This window comes from Choloepus didactylus, chromosome 3, assembly GCF_015220235.1.
Source record: "Choloepus didactylus isolate mChoDid1 chromosome 3, mChoDid1.pri, whole genome shotgun sequence".
Classification (NCBI taxonomy): Eukaryota; Metazoa; Chordata; class Mammalia; order Pilosa; family Megalonychidae; genus Choloepus; species Choloepus didactylus.
The window spans coordinates 97,985,935-98,001,339 of record NC_051309.1 but is presented as its reverse complement, the minus strand read 5'-3'; the positions used below and the strand labels follow the sequence as shown (position 1 = coordinate 98,001,339).

The following is a 15,405-nucleotide window of genomic DNA, read 5'->3' as shown; positions in this document are numbered from 1 at the left end:
AGAAGAAAACTCTAGAGAAAAGAGAGAAAACGACCTCCAGAATAAACTAATCAAGAAAAAATCAGATGTCTAGACAGCAAAAAATCATGAGCCACACCAGGAAACAGGAAAATATGGCCCAATCAAAGGAACAAACTAAACACCAACTGAGATACAGGAGTTGAAATAACTAATTCAAGATGCACAAACAAATCTTCTAGGTCAATTCAGTGAGTTGAAAGAAAATAAGGCAAAATAGATGAAGGATATAAGGAAGACACAGAGTGTCCATACAGAAAACTCAAAAGCTTGAAAAAACAAATGAAAGAACTTATGGGAAAGAAAGACACAATAGAAGGGATGAAAAACACAATGGAGACAAACAACAGCAGATGTGAAGAGACAGAAGAAAGGATTAGTGAATTAAAGGAAGGAAATCTGAAATCCTAAACACAAAAGAACATACAGGGAAAAGAATAGAAAAATATGAGTGGTGTCACAAGAAACTGAATGACAACATGAAGCAAAGCCCCCCAAAAATGAGTTATGGGTGTACCAGAAAGAGAAGAGAAGGGAAAGTGATAGAATGAATAATGGAGGAAATAATCAATGAAAATTCCCCAACTCTTAAGAAAAACATAAAATTACAGATCCAAGAAGGGCAACATACCTGAAACAGAATAGGCCAAAAATATACATACTCCAAAACACTTATAATCAGATTGTCAAATGCCAAAGACAAAGAGAGAATTCTCAAAACAGCAAGAGAAAAGCAACCCACTGCATACAAGGGAAGCTTGATAGACTAACTGCAGATTTATCGGGAGAAACCATGAGGTGAGAAGGCACTGGTAAGATATATTTATAACACTGAAAGAGAAAATCTGCCAATCAAGAATGAAGGAGAGTTTAAACTATTTCAGATAAACAGACATTGAGAAAGTTTGTGAACAGGAAACCAGCTCTACAAGAAATACTAAAGAGAGTGCTACAGGTAGATAGGAAAAGACAGGAGAGAGGTTTGGTGAAGAGCAAATGCAGAAATGAAGATTAGCAGTAAGGGTAACTAAAAGGGTGAAAAAAAAAGATATGGCATATAAAATCTAAAAGAAAAAAAAAGTGGTTGAAGGAAGTTGTGCCGGTTTGAATGTATCGTGTCCCCCAAATGCCATTATCTTTGTGGTCTTGTGGGACAGATGTTTTGGTGCTGGTTAGATTTGCTTGGGATGTGCCCCACCCAGCTGTGGGTGGTGACTTCGGTGGGATACTCCTATGGAGGTGTGACCCCACCCATTCAGGGTGGGCCTTGATCAGTGGAGCCATATGAAACATGCTGACTCAAAGAGACTGAATGGAGTGCAGCTGTGAGTGATGTTTTGGGAGTGTAGCTGTGAGTGACGTTTTGAAGAGGTGCAAGCTTGCTAGAGAGGAACGTCCTGGGAGAAAGCCATTTTGAAACCAGAACTTTGGAGCAGATGCCAGCCACGTGCCTTCCCAGCTAACAGAGGTTTTCCGGACGCCATTGGCCATCCTCCAGTGAAGGTACCCGATTACTGATGTGTTACGTTGGACATTTTATGGCCTTCAGCCTGTAACTGTGTAGCCAAATAAACCCCCTTTTTATAAAAGCCAATCCATCTCTGGTGTTTTGCATTCTGCAGCATTAGCAAACTAGAACAGAAGTGCTGCCTTTACAGTAATCATATTAAATGCAAATGGATTAAACTCCCCAATCAAAAGACAGAGATTGGCATAATGAATAAAAGAAAAACAGGATCCATCTACATGCAGCCTACAAGAGATTAATTTAAAACCCAATGACAAAAACATGCTGAAAGGGAAAAGTTGAGGAAAGATATTTCATGCAAACAACAACCAGAAAAAAAGCTGGGATAGCTATATTAATATCAGACAAATTTGACTTCAAAAGTAAAATAATTAAAATAAAAAAATAAGAACACTACATATTAATAAAATGGACAATCTATCAAGAAGATATAACAATCATAAATATCTATGCATGAAGCCAGAGTGCCCCAAAATACATGAAGCAAACACTGACAAAACTGAAAGGAGAAGTACTTCTACAATGGTACTTGGAGACTTCGATACACCACTATCTAATGGACAGAACATCTAGACAGAAGATGAACAAGGAAACAGATTTTGAATAATATGATAAATGAAATAGACAAATATATTTACAGAACATTGAACCCAACACACAGCAGGATATACATTTTTTTCAAGTGCTGATGGTTCATTCTCTAAGATAGACCACATGTTGGGTCTTAAAGCAGGCTCAATAAATTTAAAAATATTGAAATTATACAAAACACTCTCTCAGTTCATAATGGAATGAAGTTAGAAATCAGTAACAGGCAGAAACCTGGAAAATTTGCAAATATATGGAGGCTGAACAACACACTCTTAAACAACCAGTGGGTCAAGGCAGAAACTACAAGAGAAATGAATAAACATCTCAAGGCAAATGAAAATGAGAACACAACATATCAAAACTTATGGGATGCAGCAAAGGGAGTGCTGAGAGGGAAATTTATTATCCTAAATGCCTATATTAAAAAAGAAGAAAGAGCAAAAATTGAGTACTAAAGTGATCACCTAGAGGAACTACAGAAAGAACAGCAAACTAACCCCAAAGCAAACAGAAGGAAAGAAATAACAAAGATTAGAGCAGAAATAAATGAAATTGAGAACATGAAAACAGTAGAGAGAATCAACAAAATCAGAAGTTGGTTCTTTGAGAAAATATATAAAATTGATGGACCCTTAGGAAGACTGACAAAGGAAAAAAGAGAGAAGATGCAAATAAATAAAATCAGAAATGGAATGGGGAACATTAAGTACTGACTCCACTGAAATAAAAGAGATAATGAGAAGATACTATGAACAACTATATGCTACCAACCTAGACAACTTAGATGAAATGAACCACTTCCTAGAAAAGCATGAACAATCAGCATTGACTCAGTAAGAAACAGAAGACCTCAAGAAACCAATTACTAAAGAGATTGAATCAGTCATCAGAAAACTCCCTCTCATAAAAAGTCCAGGACCTGAAGGTTTCACATGTGAATTCTACCAAGCATTCAAGAAATAATTAGTACCAATAGTTCTCAAACTCTTCAAAAAAATTGAAGAGGAGGGAAATCTACCTAACTCATTCTATGAAGTCAACATTACCCTATACTAAAGCTAGACAAAGGCAGTACCAGAAAAGAAAATTACAGACTGATCTCTTTAATAAATATAGGTGCAAAAATTTTCAACAAGATATTGCAAATTGAATCCAGCAGCACATTAAAAGAATTATACACCATGACTAAGTGGGTTTTATTCCAGGTCTGCAAGAGTGGTTCAACACAAGAAAATCAATTAACATAATACACTATATCAGTAAATTAAACAGGAAAAACCACATGATCATTTCAATTGGGATACAGAAAAAGCATTTGACAAAATTCAGCATCCTTTCTTGATGAAAATATTTCAAAGGATAGGAAGAGAAGGAAACTTCCTCAACATGATAAAGGGAATATATGGAATAAAAACAAACAAACAAAACGACAACAACAACAACAAAAAACTAACATACTCAATGGGGAAAGACTGAAAGCTTTCCCTCTGAGATCAAGAAAAAGAAAAGATGCCCACTGTAACCAGTATTATTCAACATTGTACTGGAAGTTCTAGCTAGAGCAATTAGGCAAGAAAAAAAAAATAAAAGGCATCCAAATTGGAAAGGAAGTAGCAAAACTTTCATTGTTTGCAGATGACATGATCCTAAATGTAGACAATACTGAAAATTCTACAGTAAAGCTATTAGAGCTAATAAATGGGTACAGCAAAGTGGCAGGATACAAATCAATGCACAAAAATCAGTAGTGTTTCTATATACTAGTAATAAGCAATATGAGGATATCAAGAAATAAATTCCATTCAAAATAGCAACCAAAAGAATCACATATTTAGGAATAAAGGTAACTAACTACATAAAAGATCTATACACAGAAAACTGCAAAAAGTTGCTAAAAGAATTGAAGAAAGACCTAAATAAATAGAAGAACATACTGTGTTCATGAATTGGAAGACTAAATACAATTAAGATATTAATTCTACCCAAATTAATTTATAGATTCAATGCAATACCAATTAAAATCCCTACAACTTAGTTTTCAGAAATAGAAAAAAACAATAGCCATTTTATTTGGAAGGGCAGGGTGCCCATAATAGCTAAAAATATCTTCATAAAGACAAATGAAATGGGAAGTTTCACACTACCTGACTTAAAAGTATATTAAAAAGCTACAGTGGTCAAAACAGCATGGTACTGGCATAAAAATAGGTGTACTAACCAATGGAATCAAATTGAGTGTTCAGAAATAAACCCTCTCATGTACAGACAATGATCTTTGATAAAGTGGTCAAGTTGACTCATTTGGGACACAGTAGCCTCTTCAACAAAGGTGGAGAACTGGATATCCATATCCACACCTTATACAAAAATTAACTGAAAATGGATCAAAGACCTAAACATTAGAGCTAAGACCACAAAACTAAATGTAGGGAAATATCTTAAAGATCTTGTGATATGAGGTGGTTTCCTAGACCTTATACCCAAAGTGTAAGCAATGAAAGAAGAAATAGATAAATGGGATCTCCTCAAAATTGAAAACGTTTGCACATCAAAGGATTTTGTAAGGAAAGTTAAAAGGCCACCTACACAATGGAAACCACACATCAGTTAAGGGTTTAATATCCAGAATATATAGAGATCCCACAACGCAACAACAAAAAGACAAATAATCAGATTTATAAACGGGAAAAAGATATGGACACTTTCCGAAGAAGAAATACAAAGGGCTCAAAAACATATGAAAAGATATTCAATTTCACTAGTTATTAGGGAAACGTAAATCAAAACCACAATGAGATATCATCTCACACCTACTAGAATGACCTTTATCAAGAAAAAAAAAAAACATAAAACTAAAAGTGTTGAAGAGGACGTGGAGAAAGAGGTACATTTATTCATTGTTAGTGGGAATGTAGAATGGTGCAACTGCTTTGTGAGGCAATTTGGCAGTTCCTCAGAAAGCTAAATGTAGAATTACCATATGATCCAGCAATCCCATTATAGGTATATACTTGGAAGAACTGAAGGCTAAGATATGAATGGACCTTTGTAAGCCAGTGTTTATAGTGGCATTATTCACGATTGCCAAGAGAAGGAAACAGCTCAAATGTCCTTCAATGGACAAGTGGATTAAAAAACAACAACAAAAAAAAACTGGTATATACATACAATGGAATATTACATAGCTATAAGACAGAATAAAGTCATGATGCAAGCAACAATGTGGATGAACCTTGAGGACATTATGTTGAGTGAAATTAGTCAGAAACCGAAGGACAAATACTATATGGTCTCCCTAATATGAATTAACTATAATGAGCAAATTCTGAGAATTCAAGTTAAGAACACAGGTTATCAAGAGGTAGAAAGAGGGTAGAGATTGGATATTTGAGGCTGAAGGAGTTTAGAATGCTCAACAGATTTGATTGTAAAGACTCAGAAATGGATAGTACAATACTATGTGATGGTAACACAATACTGCACGTATAATGAACAAAGCTGAGTGCAAGTATGGTTGAAAGAGGAAGGCTAGGGGCATGTATGTCACCAGAAGGAAAGATAGAGGACAAAACTGGTACCACATAACTTAGCAAACTAGTGTCTATCATTAACAGTCACATTGTAATATTCTTCCGTTTATTGTAACAAAGGCAATACACCAAAGCTAAATGTTAACAAAGGGAGATATAAGGAAGGGGTATGGGATTCTTCCTGTTGTTGTTTCTCCTTTTTTATTTTATCTTATTTCTTTTTATTTTTTTTCTTTATTCTTTTCTTCCTTTTCTTTTTTTTTTTTTTTTTTTTTTTTTTTGTGGAAGAAATGGAAATATTCTTATATAGATTGTGATGAAAGCCTAACTAACTGATCATACTGGGAGCCACTTAGGATGGTTTCATGGTGCACAAATAGAACTGTTTTAAAAATAAACAGAATGATACAAGTGCTGGAGAAGATGTGGAGAGAGAGATATACCTAGTAACTGTTGTAGGGAAGTAGAATGGTGCAGCCCCTCTGGGGGTAGTGTGGTGGTTCCACAGGAGGACAAGTATAGGATTGCCAAAGGATCCTGCAACCCCATTATTTGGTACATACTTAGAAGAACTGAGAGCAGGGACACAAATAGACATTTGCACACTGTTGTTTGTGACAGTATTATTAACAATTTGCAATGAATGAAGACAGACTAAGGATACATCCAAGGGTGAAGAGAAGGGTGAATTTTGATGTATATGTACAATGAAATATTGAAAAGCTGTAAGAACAAATGAAGTCATGAGGCATGCAACTAGGTGAATGAAGTTTGAGGACATTACATTGAATGAAATAAGCCAGAAATGAAGGGACAAATATTTTAAGGCCTCACTAATATAAACTAATTATAATGAACAAATGTTGAGAATTGAATTCAAGAGCTTACGTATCAGGGGAAAGAACATGGACAGAGATTGAGCAATTGATGATGCAGGAGTGTGGAGTGTTCAATGAGGCTTGTTAAAAAGCTTCATAGATTGTCATCTCTTAGAGCAGTCACATCTATTCCTGAGTTCTGACTGCTATTTAAGAGATGTTTATTTGGTACAAAATTTATATTCTCTCTAGCACACTTGCTAATATAACATGTGTGTTCAGTTTATTTAGGCAACACAGTTGCATTGAACCTAGAATAGGGAATGAGATCTTGTCATTCTGTACAGGTTAATGTGATACCCAATGCACTCCAGAACATTTGGTGCAGAAAATAAAAAAACTATTCGCAAAGTCCCCTTGAGGGATTGGGGGGAAATGTGGAAATATTAAACTTCCTCACCTGGGGAATTCCTGATATTCCCACAAGCATTAGGAAATCTCAATTCAACAAGTCAAGCCCTTGATCTTGGGGCTTGCCTTTATGAAACTTTTTCCTGCAAAGAAGGTAAACCTACTTGTAATTATGCCTAAAGGTCACCCCTGAGAGCCTCTTTTGTTGCTCAGATGTGCCTTCTTTCTCTCAGCCAAGTCTGCAAATAAACTAACCACCCTCCCCCCTACATGGGACATGACTCCCAGGGGTGTAAGCCTTCCTGGCAACATGAGACATGATTTCCAGGGATGAGCCTGGCCCTGGCATCATGGGATTGAGAATACCTCCTTGATCAAAAGGGGAGAAAGAAAGGAAACAAAGTTTTGGTAGCTGAGAGATTTCAAAGAAAATTGAGAGGTCATTCTGGAGGTTATTCTTATGCATTATATTCATACTCCTTTTTACTCTCTAGTGTATTAGAATATCTAGAAGGAAATACCTGAATCTGTTGAACTGTAATCCGATAGACTTGATTCTTGATGATTGTATAACTATGTAGCTTTTATTGTGTGACTATGTGATTGTGAAAGCCTTGTGACTGACATCCTGTTACCCAGTGTATGGGCAAATGAGTAATAAAATAATGACAAAATATATAAATAATAGGAGCTGATAAGGGGTATGGGGTAGTTTGGGTATTCATCTTTCCTTTTATTTTCATTTTTTTTATTTTGAAATAATGAAAATGTTCTAAAATTGATTCTAGCAATGAATGCAAACTATGTGATGATACCATGAGCCATGGATTGTATACTTTGGATGGATTATATGGTGTATGAATATATCTCAATAAAATTGCATCAAAAAAAAAAAGAGATGGTATTGGCCTACAGCCTGTCTGTACAGGGCAACTAGTTTGCTTCGATTTCTGCTGTGGCTGAAAACTTTATGACTCTGCTTAAAGTTTAATTTCAAATCAATTTTAAGAAAAGGTTAGAAATAACATTAATTTATTCTATTGGAAACCCTATAAATTTAAATAAAAATATTAGTAAATGTTGCCTTATTTTCTTATTTTCATCAGGTCAGTGAAACTGGAATAAATGACTTTTATGGCTTATATGACATATCACTTTTAAGACTTCTGTGACTATATGACTACTAGATATGGTATAACTTCAAGAATCTCATATATCTATTTGGTACTTTCCTATGGCACATTTTTCTAAATACACTCAGTATTTCTGAATACATTTCATTATTTCTCCTTTAAGGCTGAAATTTGCATCTTTTGAAAGAGATATTTCATTATGTATAATTAAAAGCCACTTGGATTCAAGTGTGTTCAATAGATTTCAATAATTTATTATGAAAAATTTTAAATATCAAGAAATGTTGAAAGAATTACACAATGAATACATCCAAACCATCATCTAATTGCACAATTAACACCTTGATGTATTTATTGTTTTATATATAAATGGATATGTATAGTCATACAGCCATCACTCCATCCATCAATCCATATTTTTTTCTGATGAATTTCAAGGAAATACCATCCTTCTTTTAAATGTTTAAGCATACATATTAACTACAGTTCAATATATATTCAGATTTTTCTTTGTCAAGGTAAAATTTGCATATAGTGAAATATTAGTGAAATATTTATATACTAAGTAAACCAACCTAACCTTTTTTAACCTTCTGCTAAAAATCAGGATAGCAAGAATAAATAGGTAAGCTTGTATCTTTGGCTTGTAAATACATGGAGAAAAGTAAAATCTTAAAGTTCAACTACTATATAAAATGATCATGGGAATACAACTACTATAGAAAGAAGGCTATTTGGGTAGAATACAATTACTATAGAGGAAAAAAAGGCTATTTGGGTAATTCAAGTTGTTTTACAATGTTGGTTAAAAATCTAACTAGCTATATGAATTATGCTTATAGTTAAAATAATAAAACAATCATAATAATAGCTTTTAGAGCCCACAATAAATGACTTTGGAAGTACTGTGGTGGTGGAGATGATGATGAAAACACAGTTAATACATTTTTGTGTGATTGATATGTTCTTTACATGTATTATCTCAGTTAATCCTCATGACCACTTTGTGAAGTAGGTACTGTTCTTAACCCCAGAGACAGATGTTGCTCTTTCTGGGTTACCCAGCTACTAAGTAGTAGAGTCAGGGTACACATTCAGAAAATTCAATCCAGAATTGGGGCTCTTAACTGGGCACTAGGACAAGAAGGACATTACCTTTGTTATTTTCCTAATTTATTGTTTCTTTGCTACTTCAGTGGTTGCCCTATCAAGGCAGCAGCATCTTGAGAAAGATTTCCCAGCAATTCTTTCCCTTAGTGCCAATTTAGAAAACTGCTGTGACTCAAGCAGTTCCAGCATAACATTAATTGTAAAATACGTCTTTATTGTCACATACAGTTCTGAAAAAAGGCCTGTCTTCTCTTTGATTATTGTGAGAATCAAATTCACAGTAGAAGGATTGAATGTGCCTCATTTTATATCCCCAAAACTACCTACAGAAGCATGAATGTAAGAATGCAAATATCATACATGTGTATATATTATACATACACTGAGAAATCTTTATTATGGATATTTGGTCTCAAATTACTTGAGACTATGTAACTAGAGATGGCACCAAATAGTCCAAAATTTCTAATTTGTGAAGCACTGTGAAGGATCAAACTCAGTGTTCCTATACTAAATTAGATTTCTCATAAAGAGACTATCCACTGTGAATATATTTAAATTTTTACTGAATTTTTAAATGCACAGCTTTAATCTGAGTTATCATATTTTTCTCAGTTATTCCTGGAGGGGAGTAATAGATAATTATTTGCATAAATATAGTTGACAGTAGCAATAACTTGCTGCTAATTCAAGAATATTACTCCAAATTTCAGAAAAACAAACACTAATGGCTTGACAGTACTCTAAATACTAGTCAACTGAGAGTTCATCATAATTCAGGTAATGCCCAATCATGCCCAACTCTGTTTGTAATCCAGTGACTTAAATAGTTGAATGTTCAGTAAACAAGTTATTATTTATTTGTATTACAGAAATACAGAGTATAGTTTCAAACAAGATTTTTTTTCTCCTGGCAATTTTTCATTGCTGAAGTACTTTCCTAAGGTCCTCTGTTTAAAATAATGTAAAAATAGGTTTGGCTGCAGCTAATAATAATATAATTTGATACAGAGGATGAAAACAGAAACTACCATTAGATTTCCTGGTTGTTGTTGTTTTTTGTTTGTTTGTTTGTTTTGTGGAAAGTATGTTTTAAATGTATCTTATACAAATTTTAATCCAAGAAAATGAGGCTGTTCTCTTGATGGATAACAAGATTATAAGTACTTTAGATTTTTTTGAATACTGCTGTATCTAGTTAGATAGAAGTTGGTATTTTTTTTTTTTGTTCTGTTTTGTTTTGTTCTGTTTTGTAAAGGGCAAGGAAAAGAGAATTGGCTTGGCAAGCCATATGGTTTCTGTCCCAACTATCCAACTCTACCCCATGTCTGCCTTTATAGCATAAAAGCAGTGCTAGACACTACATACCTGAATAGATTTGGCTGTGTTACCATAAAATTGTTTTTATAAAAACAGATGGCAGATTGGATTTGGCAAACAGGCTATAGTTTTCTGACACCTGGAGAATACTAACCTTTCTACTAAGAACAACTAGAAAATCTGGACAATTCTTTTAAGTCTTCTTGGAGACCCCACAAAGTTACCAGTGTAGCTAAGACCTGAAAAGTCAAGATCCCAGAGGAAAGGGAAGCCCAGAGAAATAAACATGAAATCTGCTGCTGCTTTTATCTTAGGGCTTATTTGCCAGTTTTAAAATGCCTGAGAAATTTAGCAGAAAGCAGTGGCTAAGAGTGAGGGATCTTAGAGAGATCTTAGTGCTACCATGTTAAGAGGACAAAATTTGGAACCCAAATTTCCCAAGAGAAAAGGTCCTAGGGAGCACTGCTGGCTTTCCATTGTGAAACCCAGGAGGTTTTCAACGACTGAAGTCCCTCTTGGAATTACCAAATTTTTTATTTGATTGAGATAAAATAATCTTAACTGCCTGCAAAAGTAAATCTTCTGCAGGAATACAACCCAGAGCCTCAAATTATCACCATTAATTGAATTTAAAATTAACAAATGTGTCAGGAGACAGGACCAAATAAATGAAAACCAAGAAAAAAAAAGCAGATAATATAAACAGACCCAAAGGAGATCCAGATATATGTTGTAATATATGAATTTTAGCATAACTGTAACTAATATGTTGAAGAAATCACAGGCCTGATAGAAATCTTCAGCAGAGAATTCCAAATTATTATACAAAGTCAAATGATCTAAAATATAAAGTGACTGAAATTTAAATATCATTAGATGAGTTTAACAGCAGATTCAATATGGCTGAAGAGAGGATTAGTGAAGTGAAACATAAGTCAGATGAAAATATTCAGAATGAAATGGAGAGAATAAACAATGGAAATACAGAAAAAAAGCTGATGAGATATATGGGTTACACACACACACACTCACACACATATTTATATATAATATACATATATTTGCAGAAGTTGAAAAGAGAGGGGATGGAGAAGAAGCAATACTTGAAGGCGTACCAGATCAGCCTATCTCAAAACCGAAACATTTTCTAAACACAAGTAGATCAGAAGGGAAAAGTATCCCATATCAAATTATTTCAAACTACCAAATCCAAAGAAAAAGAAAAGTTAAAATAGTCAGCTAAAAGATACATTAGCTTCCAAAATATGGCAATAAAAATCTCATAAGAATATAAGCCAGAAAATGAAAGCACTAAAATATAAAAATAATTGTAAACATATTATTTTATGTCCAATTAAAAATATACTTAAAAATGAAATTGATGTAGGGATTTTTAAGGAAAAAAAATGAGAGACACATACACACACATACAGAGGAAATTCATCACCGTAATACTCACATATGGTGGGCTGAACCCTATACCCCAGTTTGGACATATTCTTGGTTTAAGTCCATGTTTTGGTGCATGAGGATCTATTATAGATAAGCTCTCTTTAAGATGTTAACTTCAGTTAAGGTATGCCCCAATTGAGTCAGGTTGGGCTTTAATCTGGATTACAGGAGTCCTTTACAAGAAGAATGAAAGTCAAACAGAGGGAGAAGCCATGGGGTGCATCCAGAAGCTGGAAGTGAACAGAACCAGAAGGGAGAGGAGAAGATACTGTCATGTTAGAAAAGCCAATCCCAAGATTGATGACCCTGGGAGGAAGCAAGCCTTCTAGCCTCTGAAACTTTGAGCTATAAAATTCCTCTTGTTAAGTCAACTGACTGACTGTATGGCTGGGAAACTAAAACACCATCCTAACACAAATTTTAAGGAAGTTCTTCAACAGTTAGGAAAATGATCCAAGATAGAAGCATGGAGATACAGAAATGCATGCAGTGCAAAGAAGATATGTATATGTACATATACGTTGTGCCAGTTTGAATGTATTGTGTCCCCCAAATGCCATTATCTTTGATGCAATCTTGTGGGGCAGACATTTTAGTGCTGATTAGATTGGAATTCTTTGAGTGTTTCCATGGAGATGTGCCCCACCCAACTGTAGGTGATAACTCTGATTAGATATTTCCATGGAGGCGTGGCCCCACACATGCAGGGTGGGCCTTGATCAGCGGAACTATATAAATGAGCTGACAGGCAGAGGGAACTCAGTGAGGCTGTGAGTGATGTTTTGACTAAGAGCTACAGCAAAGAGAGACACTTGAAGAAAGCACAGGAGCTGCAGATGAGAGACATTTTGAAGATGGCCGTTGAAAGCAGACTCCTGCTCTGGAGAAGCTAAGCGAGGACAAATACCCCAAGGGCAACTAAGAGTGACTTTTTTGAGGAACTACAGCCTAGAGAGGAACATCCTGGGAGAAAGCCATTTTGAAACCAGAACTTTGGAGCAGACACCAGCCACGTGCCTTCCCAGCTAACAGAGGTTTTCTGGACACCATTGGCCATCCTCCAGGGCAGGTACCCGATTGCTGGTGTGTTATCTTGGACACTTTATGGCCTTAAGACTGTAACTGTGTAACCAAATGAACCCCCTTTTATAAAAGCCAATCCAACTCTGGTGTTTTGCATTCCAGCAGCATTAGCAAACTAGAACATACATACATATATATATATATATATATATATATATATATATGTGTATACGTAGGTACATGTATATGTTTTAAAGTCCTAATGTTTTACAGGAAATGGAGAAATACTAATTTAAAATAGGTTTTCATTAATTCAAAGATAAATGTTGTAATCTCTAGCATAATCACTAAAAGAATAGTTTAAAATTATGTAACTAACAAATTAATGAGAGGCAACAGAATAATAAAAAATACTTAATTCAAACAGATACAGAGGAACATAGAACAAATGGGACAAATAGAAAATAAATATTAGATCATATATTCAAATTTAAATATATCACAGTTACATTAAATATAAGCAAATACTACAATTAAAAGACAAGGGGTTTTTAAGTCTATTGAATTTAAGATAAAAAGTGAACAAAATTTTACAAAAATACAGAAAGTTTAAAAGTAAAAAGTAGAAAATATATATAATGCAAATACTAAACAAAAGAAATTAGAGTAGCAATACTAATACTAGACTTAGACTAAGTAAACTCATCATAAGAAGGTTTAATAGTGATGAAAAAGAATATATCATAATTATAGAAAAGTCAAGCTATGTAATAACATGGTTTCAAAACATATAGAACAAAAATTGACAGAACAAAAAAGAGAAACAGAAAAATCCATAATCATAGTTGTTGGTTTTAACACACCTCCCTTAGAAACAGATAGGACATGCAGAGAAAAATGTTCCTTATGAAAAAAGATTTGAAAAATATGATGAATAAACATGCCTAATTGACAAATACAATGCTGCACCAAACAGGATATACATTCTTTTCAAGTGAACATAGAACATTATAAGAACTGAGCAGATGATAAGCCATAAAGCAAGGCTTAATACATTTCATGAATTGAAATCACACTGATCAGGTTCTCAAACCAATACAGTGTGCCCTGTAAATGTTTCAGTCAACCATGAGGATGATGTGAATATTTCCACCATAACTTTTTTCAAGCTACCGACATTTTATCATTGAACGTTGTTTGGACGAGATGCATAGTAGCACACCATTATATAGAATTTCTACTATACAGATGGAATAGATGCAAATAATGTAGAGAAAAGATAATAATAAAGTGTTATAAAATAATTAGGAAGTAATGAGTTTTGCAAATTTATTTCCTTTATTTTTAATATAATTTAATTATAAGTTAATATAATACAGATTCGATAATAATATCTGTGCTTGACAACTTCGGGAGCCCCGGGCCCCCAAGTGTCTTGAAGATTGCATACAGCAGTTAGCTTGACCTAGGACAGTTAGGGTTTGACCTATTCTGCTTGTAATATCAGGTGCTAAATGTAATCTATACCAGAAACTACCTCCTCCCTGAGACTCTCTGAGACACTGTCATCTCCAAGAAAATCCATAATAATCCCCTCCTCCCTGTTGATTACAATCAATCCTTCCCTATGTTGCATGACCCTGCTCCTCACCTTATGCTCTCACACCCAATAGAATGTCAAGCCCTTATAAGTAGCTTATTCAGCCCCCAAAGCACAGACTATTTCCACATTGTGCTCTGAACTCGCTGCCATTCAGAGTAGCTCCTGAATTCATTCAGAGAAGCTCCTGATTTCACGGCAACGTGACTCAACTTCCCTACCCTGTAGATAAGCCCCATAATAAAAGCTCATGTCTCAGAACACGTCCAGTGCTTTCTTTAGTCCTTTGGCTACAAAAGCCCTCTTGGGCCGTAACAACCACCAGCTAACAAAATTCTTGAAAATGTAACTAGTAGCTTTTGGAGCCAGTATAAATCAGATTAAACACAAAGAAATACAAAGAAGGAATTAATAAAATAACAAAAACACTGAAATAAAAAAATGAATATGCAATATTTAATAACAAAGTCAAAACTTGGTTCTTTGACAAAAGTAATAGATTCAATAAATCCTTGGATAACAAGACTAACCAAGAGACAAAAAAAACAAAAACAAAAAAAAAAATAATAAAAAGCAAGGTGTCAGTAAGCAATATAAGGAATGAAAAAAAAGAACATTACTAAAGATTTTTGGTTTGTCTGTATTGTTTATTGTAAATGCAGACTGATTAAGGAGGCAGGGAGATTATGATCTTTTATTTGGACATTTAAGATGTTCCAAAGAGTTTTAAAAAATCTATAGTCAAAATAAAGACTTTGAATATCAACACATCAGACAATGAAATAATTTTTCTCTCTCTAAGGGAACAAATGAAATAAAAAGGAAGCTAAAGCAATTTGAGATTAATGGAGATAAAAAGAAAATAAAGCAA

General features: G+C 34.3%; 1 protein-coding gene across 4 annotated transcripts in view; it reads right to left on the bottom strand.

Moving 5' to 3' along the window:
* Positions 1-15,405, bottom strand: part of CCSER1 (coiled-coil serine rich protein 1) — a 1,457,654-nt gene that overhangs the window by 865,289 nt on the left and 576,960 nt on the right. The window lies entirely within an intron of this gene.